Source organism: Podarcis liolepis (genome assembly GCF_965112155.1).
Source record: "Podarcis liolepis genome assembly, chromosome: Z".
Classification (NCBI taxonomy): Eukaryota; Metazoa; Chordata; class Lepidosauria; order Squamata; family Lacertidae; genus Podarcis; species Podarcis liolepis.
The window spans coordinates 4,898,084-4,908,501 of NC_139570.1; positions in this window are offsets into that span (position 1 = coordinate 4,898,084).

Genomic DNA, 10,418 nt, shown 5'->3' on the forward strand with positions numbered 1-10,418 from the left:
TAAAACGTGGTTACAAAGCACGGAGCCACATGGATCCTCAGGATTTTTGCACTGGGTCACCCCAAATTCACCATCAGATCACATAGCATGTCCATGGCTACAACTTGCACCAAAAAAATCATGCACCCACTATTGCCTGGGGCCACAGTGGTGCAAAAACGTGGTTACAAAGCATGGATCCACATGGATCCTCAGAATTTTTGCATTGGGCTACTCCAAACTCACTGTCAGATCACATGTCTGTGGCCACAGCATGAACCACAAAAATCATACATCCGCTGTTTCGTTTAGAATATTTTTTTTCTTGTTTTCCTCCTCTAAAAACTATGTGCGTGTTATGGTTGGGTGCGCGTTATAGAGCGAAAAATACGGGTACATATTTTTGTTAGAATTTTCACTTTTGAGTTCCTTGAGATTGCTTGGGTGGATGCCACTTTGACCCAGAGATTTCCCACTTTGATTGTTTTTTGTCAGTTAGCCCTAGAGCTTCATTTCTCATCATCACTATTAGCCTCAGTTCCTCATACTCCCCTCATGCAATAGTTCAGACATTGTTAACCAGGATTCCTGCATCTCAGGGGGTTGGACTAGATGATCCTCAGGGTCCCTTCCAGCTGTACAATGCTATGACTATGATCCGCAACATAGATAATAGTAGACATTTGTGAACATCATTCGACTCCTCCATGATAATATGACAGCAACAGTTGCAGATAACAATGGCTCTCAAAGTGAACCATTCACAGTGGGATCAGGTGTTAAACAGGGTTGTGTTATTGCCCCAACTCTATTCATTATTTTCATTGCCGTGATCCTACACTTTGTCAAAGTAGAAATCATATATCAAACAGAAGGAAAGCTCTTTAATCTGAGCGGGCTGAAAGCAAAGAGTAAGATTACCGTAACTTCCGTCATAGAGCTTCAGTATGCTGATGACAACGTAGTGTGTGCATGCTCAGAAATGCATGCTCAGAAATGTATGCTTGGGAAACATGGACCACTTATAAATGCCATCTCCGACTCCTCGAAAGATTCCATCAATGGTGTCTCTGAAAATTTTTTACACATCACTTGGGAAGACAGGCGAACTAATACCAGTGTCCTGGAAGAAGCAAAGATCACCAGTGTTGAAGCAATGATTCTTCAACATCAACTTCGTTGGACTGGTCATGTTGTGCGGATGCCTGATTATCATCTTCCAAAGCAACTACTCTATTCCAAACTTAAAAATGGAAAGCATAATGCTGGTGGTCAACAAAAGAGGTTTAAGGACTGTCTCAAGGCAATTTTTAAAAAAATGTAGTATAAACACCAACAATTGGGAAACACTTGCCTGCAAGTGCTCCAATTGAAGAACAGCCTTTACCAAAGGTGTCATGGGCTTTGAAGACACTTGAACTCAGGAAAAAACGTGCTAAGAGGAAGGAACACTTGGCAAATCCACACCGTGATCAACTCCCACCTGGGAACAAATGTCCCCACTGTGGAAGGATGTGTGGATCCAGAATTGGCCTCCACAGTCACTTACGGACTCACTGTTAAAACCGTGTTCATGGAAGACAATCTTACTCGGCTACGAGTGATTGCTAAAGAAGAAGAAGAGAATAAAGTAGACAATCTGACACAACCCTTCCTCAATTTCCCTTGTGTTTGGCTTCTGTGCCTTTCTGCATGCCAGGTGTTGGCTTGCTGAAGTTTTAGTTCAGGTTCCTACAGAAATGAATAAATAAAGTAGGCTGATATTAATTGAATGTATTTAGGAGATTCTCTGTAGCATCAAGTCCTAAGGTCAACAGTGTAAAATATCCAGCTGAGAAAGCCATATGGGAACGGAACTGTATCAATGCTGAAGGTCCCTGCTGGGGTGAGGCGTAACATATCTCTAGGGGTGGTTGCAAATGATTAATTAGGGTGTATCATAATTTACAAAAACTGTCACCCAGAGCAGCGTCTGAGATGGTTGCAGCAGTGGCAGAAAGAGTTCCCATCCAGCCTGCCGTTCACCATGAAACAGTATCATTGCCTGCCATCTAGTGGCAAAGAGGGGGAAGTGAAATGCGAAAGTCTGAGTGCTTCTAGACAATCCTTCTTTTGGGGTGGGATTCAAACACATTCCAGCAAATTCAGGTTTATGCAATTATAGCTGGTTAGGAGGTCTCGTGCAACAAACCTGCTTCCCCAGAGGGCCGGACTTTTTGCAATAGTGAGGAAGTGCAGGATAATGCTTGCTTTGATGCAATTTCATCTAACCTCCCCATAAACAAATCATAATGAATGTTCTTTAAGTAGCCAATGTCACCTAGTCTGCCTGCAAACAAATCACAGTGAATGCTCAATAAAAAGGCCATTTGGGAGGGCCCACGGTCTTACCAATGCTAACTTTTGTGATGATGGATTTGCAGCCAACTCTGTAAACTACAACAAGAACTCAAAATGGCGTAGAAAGGAATTTTGACCAAGAAAATCTATTCTCCACCCCTTCCTTAAGATGCTAACAATGACAACGTTTGTGTTGTGGAGCACTTTCTCTTTCTTTGTGCTTTATTCTCTTCCCCTCCAGTTTGTGTTGCACTCCTAATGATTTTCTGTTTCCTGTCTTGACGTTACACTCCCCGCCCCCCTGTCATTATTCTGGAAGCCCACTCTGCTCAGTGGGGACGTACAGGAACGGTGTCTGTTTCCCTCTGCTCCCCAGAGGGGATAGAGATAGAGATAGGGGATAAAAATGGGAGCTATTAATTGTTGGATTTCATCTGCAAAGTCCCAAACAACATTGCGATAATAATTTCCAGGCCAGGTGGCCACATGACACTCTCAACAAGAAGCAATTAAGAACCAGGGCAATTTTCTTCCTAGAGGTTAGTTATTTATAGCCAATTACCCAAGCACCTTCACCCCACTTTGAACAGTGTGTGAAGCAAGGCCAGCATTTACATCTGGGCCTTCAATAGATTCCCTGTAGTTCCAGCCATCAAGCCTATTCATCTCCCCACCCGGGTCTTCCCCTAGAGTTCCTGCGTCCACCTGCTTCCAGCTATTTAACTCCTTCAAATCTGAGCTGGGACCTTTCAGAAACTGCTGGGATTATCCTGCGTCAAGGAAGCTGCTGGAGGGGGAAAGGATCAGCATCTTGAACTGAATATGCTCTGAAGTAAGAGACTTCAAGAAGGCTTCTGGGTGACACAGTGGACCCAGGTCCCAGCTGCACCAGATGGAGATTCTTGGAAGAGAAAAACAGTTGAGCAATAAGGAGAAAAATTTTAAAAATACTGGTACTGTGGGCAAACTGTGGGGTGTGAAACACAGAGCAGTCAAATACAACATTCCTAGAGTGGACATAAAAAGACCTGTGGAGCGCCCTCCCATCAGATGTCAAAGAGATAAACAACTAGCTGACATTTAGAAGACATCTGAAGGCAGCCCTGCTTAGGGAAGTTTGTAATGTGTGACATTTTAATGTATTTTTAATATTTGTTGGAAGCCTCCCAGAGTGGCAGGGTGCAAATTATATTATATTATATTATATTATATTATATTATATTATATTATATTATATTATATTATATTAATTATAAAAGGGGGTGTTTGGACCAGCCAGTTGGAACTTCCTGTTTCCTCCTGGGCTGAGACAAACTTCCTCTACATGTGACCAGAGGTGGGCAGGACCTCATCTGTGCAGGTAATAAAATAGCACAGGGCAGGCAGCCATCTCACTCTCTGACTCCATTCCTCGAAGTAAGAACTGCTGGATAAGGCCAATAGCCCCCCATCTAGTCCAGCATCCTGTTCTCACCAGTGCTATTTTTCTAGAAAAAGAGGTGCCGGAACTCCACATGAATGCCTTCCTTGTTCTCTTATATTGGCAGTGGCAATATAAGATGTGCCGGAACTGAGTTCTAGCGAGTTCTGTTTGAAAAAAAGAGCCCTGGTTCTCACACTGGCCAACCAGATGCCCAGAAGCAGAACCAGAGCACAACAACACTCTCCCCACTTGTGATTTGCAGCAACTGGTATAAGTATCCATTTAAAGCCTGATCCTCCTTAAATTTGTCTAATCCTCTTTTAAACCACCGAAATTGGAGGCCATTGCTGCTTCTTGGGGGAGCGAATTCCAAAGTTTAGTTATGCACTATATGAAGAAGGACTTCTTTTTTTCTGTCCTGAATTTTCCAACATTCAGCATCATTGGATGGTTCTGGGTTCTAGTGTTATGAGAGAGGGAGAATGTAACTTCTACCTATCAACTTTCTCCACACCCTTTAAAACATCACACACCTCTGTCTGACTCACTTTTCAACTAAAGTCCCAAATGTCATTACCCTTCCACACAGGAGTGTTGCTCCAACCCCTTGTTCACTTTGCTTGACATTTTGTTTTAAAATATCCTTGCTTTTACTATGCCCCCTGGGACTAATTATGACATGGGCAGAAGATAAGCATTTGCTGAGTTGTTATTATATGGTTTATGCTGGCTTTGAATATTGGCTGCAGGGATTTTATGTTAAATGTTTTAAGCAGGGTTAATGTAATATTGTACTGTGACTGGGTAGTTATTTGGGGTGCACATTAACCACAAGATCAGTTTGCACCCCAGTTTGGTTTAGCTTGTCCACCTTTGGTCTCCACACCCACTTGGGGCTCCTAGAAGCTGTCAGCATGTGACAGTGGTCACACTCTGAGTATGGCTTCAACTGTCTGGCTGAGCCAGGTGAGGGTAGCATGCAAAGACAAGTTCCAGCAGACTGAGCAGAGAAGACCAATGGTAGGTCCAATGCTCAAGAAGGTGGTTTCTGCATGTGCTGTAGAGGGAAGTGAGGGGTAGATGTGGCTTGTCAGCCCATCTAAATGAAGGAAAACTCAGATCCTAAACCTCCACTGCCTTGTGGGATATCTTAAAGAGAAGAAGGGCTAAGGAGTAAACCCTTAGGAGTAAACCCTTAAAGCTCCAGGGTGGAGTCCCCAAGATTGTTGGGTGGCACCCCTGCAGGCAAGCTGGTACCAAATGTCTTGCTCTGCTTTCATTTGGACCAAAGGGGGGGATGGGCTTGATGTCTGGGCAGCCCAGGACCTCCATAAATACTGCTCAAGCTCAGGGGCGCCGACTTATAAAAAATATTGGGGGGGCCCATACCGGGGTCCTGCCGCTGGTTCGCTCGGGTAGCCGGGAGAACGCAGTTCGAGGTGGCGGTGTTGGGGAGAGACCCTCGCTCAGGGCACCACGAGACTTGGCGGCCGGCGGCCTATCTGGGGGGGGTTTGGAGCGTATTTCGGCGGAGCGATTGGGGAGGAGGGGGCTTGTTGCCGGATTCTTCAGCTGAGCCGGAGATCCGCTGCTGGGGGTCCCTGGGCCGAATTGTGAGCACGGCCTGCTGAAGGGAGATCCAGCCGATTGCGCGACGGGGACGGCCGGGGCTCTCCGGCTAGGGCGCGCGGCTGGCTGGCTGGCGAGGGAGCAGGTGGGGAGGAGGCGGGGGTCCTCACTCTCTTAGGAAACGCACCCGCACGCCCGATTGCCATGAAGTCCGAAGGGTGCGTGTGTGGAATTAAAAAGCAAAAACGAGATACGGGCAGGGCAGGCAAAGAGTTTTCCGCAAGAGGATGGAGGGCAGGTTGAAGAGAAAATCACTCAGGATGAGACAGTCAAATCAGCCATGATAAAATGGGCTCAGGATATTGGGTATAACATCATGTTTGAGGACTGGGAAAGGTTATGGACCACCGGAATGAAATTCACGGCATGTAATGCCTTGAAGGAAAATATTATGAAAATGATTTATAGGTGGTACATGACCCCAGTCAAGCTTGCAAAAATATATCACCTGTCTGATAATAAATGTTGGAAATGTAAGGAGGCTGAAGGGACATTCTTTCACCTCTGGTGGACTTGTCCAAAAGTGAAGGCCTTCTGGGAAATGATCTATAATGAGTTAAAAAAGGTATTTAAGTATACCTTTCCCAAGAAACCAGAGGCCTTCCTCTTGGGCATTGTTGGCCAGAAAGTGTTAAAGAAGGATAGAACTTCCTTTATGTATGCAACTACAGCAGCAAGAATACTTATCGCAAAATATTGGAAGACACAAGATTTGCCCACACTGTAAGAGTGGCAGACGCAATTGATGGACTACATGGAACTGGCTGAAATGACTGGCAGAATCCGAGATTTGGGAGAAGAAACAACGGAAGAGGACTGGAAAAAATTTAAGGACTATTTACAAAAACAATATAAGTTGTATGAATGTTAAAAATTTAAACGATTCGGAAACTATAGCTTCAGCAATTAGATTTGGGAAACAGGAAATTATATTTTAAGTAAGAAAAGGTCAAAATCTAAGGTAATACTATGTTTAATTTAAGATATAAGTAACTGATGAAAAGTATGTTAAATTTAGAGGTATAGTATTTGAAAAGTACAAAATAAGGTACGAAACAATGTAATAATTTGCTGATATCTTTATTATAAAGAATGCAGGGTAAGGGAGATGCGAGGAAGTCCAGTTAGTTATATAAAAAATGTGTTGAATGGTTGGTTTTCTTTTCTTCTTTTTCTTTTTTTCTTTTTCTTGTTCTTTTACTTTTTTCTTCAGTGTATGTTTCTAACTTTGTATTTTTAATAAAATATTTATTTAAAAAAAAGAGAAAATCCTTTCGCTTTTCTGGGGCGCAGGGAAGTCTCAGAGCCGGAGGTTGGGGAAGGGACCCCCTTTGCTCTGCCCTCTTCTCCCGTCTTAGATTCGCATGGGGGTCCCCGCCCGAGCTTGCCTGGCCACCGGGCCACACAAGGGCTGCGCTCTACGCGGCGCACCTTGCTAGCCGCACAGCTGTCCTCCGCGGCTGCGGAGCGGCCCTGCGCCGGTGCCCAGCCCCTCTGGGCGCCCGCTGCGCTGCCAATGACAAGCGGGCGACGTCGCGGGCGGGGAAGGCGTCGCTTTCTTTCCCGATCCTTCATCCTCCCAGTCTTCCAGCCCTTTTTTGGGTTGGAAGCTCGTCTTGTTCGCCCTTCTCCTTTCTTCACCCTGCGCGCAATTTTCCTCCCTCGTCTCCCTCCCCATTTCTCCTTCCTTCCTTCCTTCCTTCCTTCCTGACTGACGGGCTTGGGCTCAGGCTCGGGCTCCGGGTCGGGCTCGGGCTCGGGCAGCCACAGCGTCGGCGGTGTTGGCGATCGGCGGCGCGGGGGGATGGCCCTCCCGGGGGAGCCGGCGCTGCTCAATGGGGTTGCCAAGGAGACAGGCCGGCCGCCCCCCTCCCCCGGCCCGGCGCCCCCCGCCGCGCCGGTGCCCGTTATCGAGCTGGTGCGCGCCGGGCGCCCTATGAAAGCCGCGGACGCGCCCACCGCCGCCCGAGATTATTGGGGGGGCTGAGCCCCCCCAAACGAATTTTTGAGGGGGCTCGGGCCCCCTCAAGCCCCATGGAGTCGGCGCCTATGCTCAAGCTTATGCCCCCAAGAGGTGGATTCCATTGTCTCATGAGACAGATGGATGCCAACCACAGAAACAACAGAAAGTAGCCTGATTCAGCTCATGAATCTGCTTAATTTCTCCATTCACTAGGGGCATTTTATTTTATTTTTTAATGATCTACAACTCTACCCCTTTGACAGAAGTGGATGGAATTTTCAGGCCTGCTAGATCCTTCAGAGTGGATTGAGCCTGCCAAAATCATGGCAAATAGCTCCAGGGACTTTTAAACACAATTAATAACCTAATAGCACAATCCTATGGAAGTCAGATGAGCCTAAGTGCCACAAAAATCAATGCCCACCACCCAACTATATTTAGCTTACATTTGATCTAAGCCAAAAGGTGTAGAAATGCTCATCTCAGCCTCTCCCCTGCCCCCGCCCACCCCCTGCTGTGGAGGAGATAAACCCAGAGGGACTTTAGTTTCATTATATAAATATACTGTTAATTAACTAAATTTAGGCATGGCTAAAAACCATTCAACACACATGGAACATGTTAGTTGAGACTCTAATCCTTTGCAGAGGCATCACATTCCGTATCTCAGCCGGCAAGGTCCCACTGGGAGCTGCCAAGGTCCTGATCTGCTTTACAGTGGTACCTTGGGTTAGACGCTTCGGGTTACAAACGCTTCAGGTTACAGACTCTGCTAACCCAGAAATAGTACCTCGAGTTAAGAACTTTGCTTCAGGATGAGAACAGAAATCGCACAGCGGCAGCACAGTGGCAGCGGGAGGCACCATTAGCTAAAGTGGTACCTCAGGTTAAGAACAGTTTCAGGTTAAGAACAGACCTCCAGAACGAATTAAGTTCTTAATCCGAGGTACCACTGTACATTGCTGAGATTGAATCTTACCTGACTGGAAGAGACTCCAGTAATTGCTAACATTTCCCTTGCCTCAACAGAGCAGGGTAGAGCAAGCATAGGAAATGTCTGCTGCTCTCCAGATGTATATTATATCTATTTGAAAAAAAGATCGGTTAATGAAGAAATTACATATCTTTCTACTCATGAGTGTTGAACTAATTGGCTGATGAAGAATTCAATGAAACAGTAGTTGTTATCTGAAAACACTGTTCAGCAGAGTTTAGAGTAGGACATCAGAATCGGACATTTGCTGATTATACAAAGCTTCACAGCTTGCTCTCCGCTGGGTAAAGTCTGGCACCTTGATTCATTTAAGGACTTTCAGAGACTTCAGTTTGTTAGTTTTGATGTTTTGAATTAGTCCATAAAGTTTTTCACGTTGTAATTGTTTCTGGCCATTGCATTGCTTTTGATATTGCTGCTCTCCAGATGTAGCTGGATTTCAGGTTTCGTCAGCCTCAGCCAGAATGGTCAATGGTCACAGAGGACGAGGTTGTTCAGTAACATCTGGAGGAGAACCACAGGTTTCCCAAACCTGGGATGGATTGTTACCTTCCCTGTCCCATATTTCAGGCTATACCACTCATGCATATGTTGGATAAGTGGTTGTTGAGGACGTGGAAGTCAGAAGGTTTGTGAGAGCAATGGGGGCCATCTTAACCATAGTTATGAAGTCCCATGTACTTTCCTTCATGAACTGGATTGGAGGTATATTCGGGACAAAGGGAAGTCCTTCTTTGCACAGTACTATGCTAATTGATGGAAGTTGCTGCCACAGGGTGTAGTTGCTAGCTCAGATGCCTTTAGGCACATCCATGGATGTTCGTTATGGTGGCAAGTCATGGAGTTTGCATGTCCAGATATGCAGCAAACCACCAGGTTCCAATTTCTGGGAAGGAAAAGCAGGAAAGGACTATTGCCTTCATAGTCTCCTTGAGGGCTTCTTGAAAGGATTGGTCTGGCCACTATGGGAAGCCGAATGTTGAATTAGAATATTGATTGGCTGTTCACTAAACCAGGGGTGGAGAACCTTATGGTCCCATTTCAAGCTATATCACTCTGCTTTAAATAGCCATGGTTTTCCCAAAGAGTTCTGGGAACTGTAGTTTGCTAAGGGTGCTGAGGGTTTGTTAGCAGCCCCCCCCCCATTCTCCTCTCACTGAGTTACAATTCCCAGAGTGGTTAAACAATCAATCCTGAAATAATAGAGGCGAGCAGGGGCAGAGTTCTCCAGAAACTCTCAGCATCCTTAATTAACTACACTTTCCAATATTCTTTGGGGGGAAGCCATGGCTTCTTAAAGTGGCGTGATACTGCTTGAAATGCATAGTGCAGATGGATATAGGACACAATAGAGATCTTAACCCCTGGGAGAAACTCTGGAAAAGTGACCTGAAATCTATAGCATGCTATTCATTGAAAGAGAACGATTTGAAAATGATTCATAGATGGTTCTAAACTCTGAGTAGGTTAGCTAAGATTTATAAGGCAGAATCAGATAAGTGCTGGAAGTGTAAAGAAGTGGAGGGAACCTTCTTCCACATGTGGTGGAAGGGTATTGCGAAAGGGTTTATAATGAATTTTATCTTTTTTTACTTTCCCAAAACAACTGGAGTCTTTTCTGTTGGAAATAATCCAGACTGAAATCCCCAGGTGTCAGAAAAGGCTATTTATGTATGCAACAACTGGGGTTCATGTTTTGTTAGCCCCAAAATGGAAAGTGAGCCAGATCCCAACTAAAGAGGTTTGGCAACTTAAGTTGACAGAATATGCACAACTTGCAAATTTAACATATAGAATAAGAGAGCAAGAAAAACATACGTTTAAAGAAGATTGGAAAACGTTTATTGAATATATGGGAAATAACTGTATACAGCTGAAAACACTGGCAGCACTAAGATAAATTCAACAGAGTAAATAATTTTTGATGGATGTAAAAGTGGAAAATTGATTTGAATGGTTATAGTAAAATATGCAGGGATGTGTGGTTTGTAAAATGAACCATGGAAAGAGAAGGAGGAAAGTCATTGGATATTTCAAAGTTTGTAAAATGTTTATTTGAAATTGTAAAACAGAAAAATTTAATAACAATT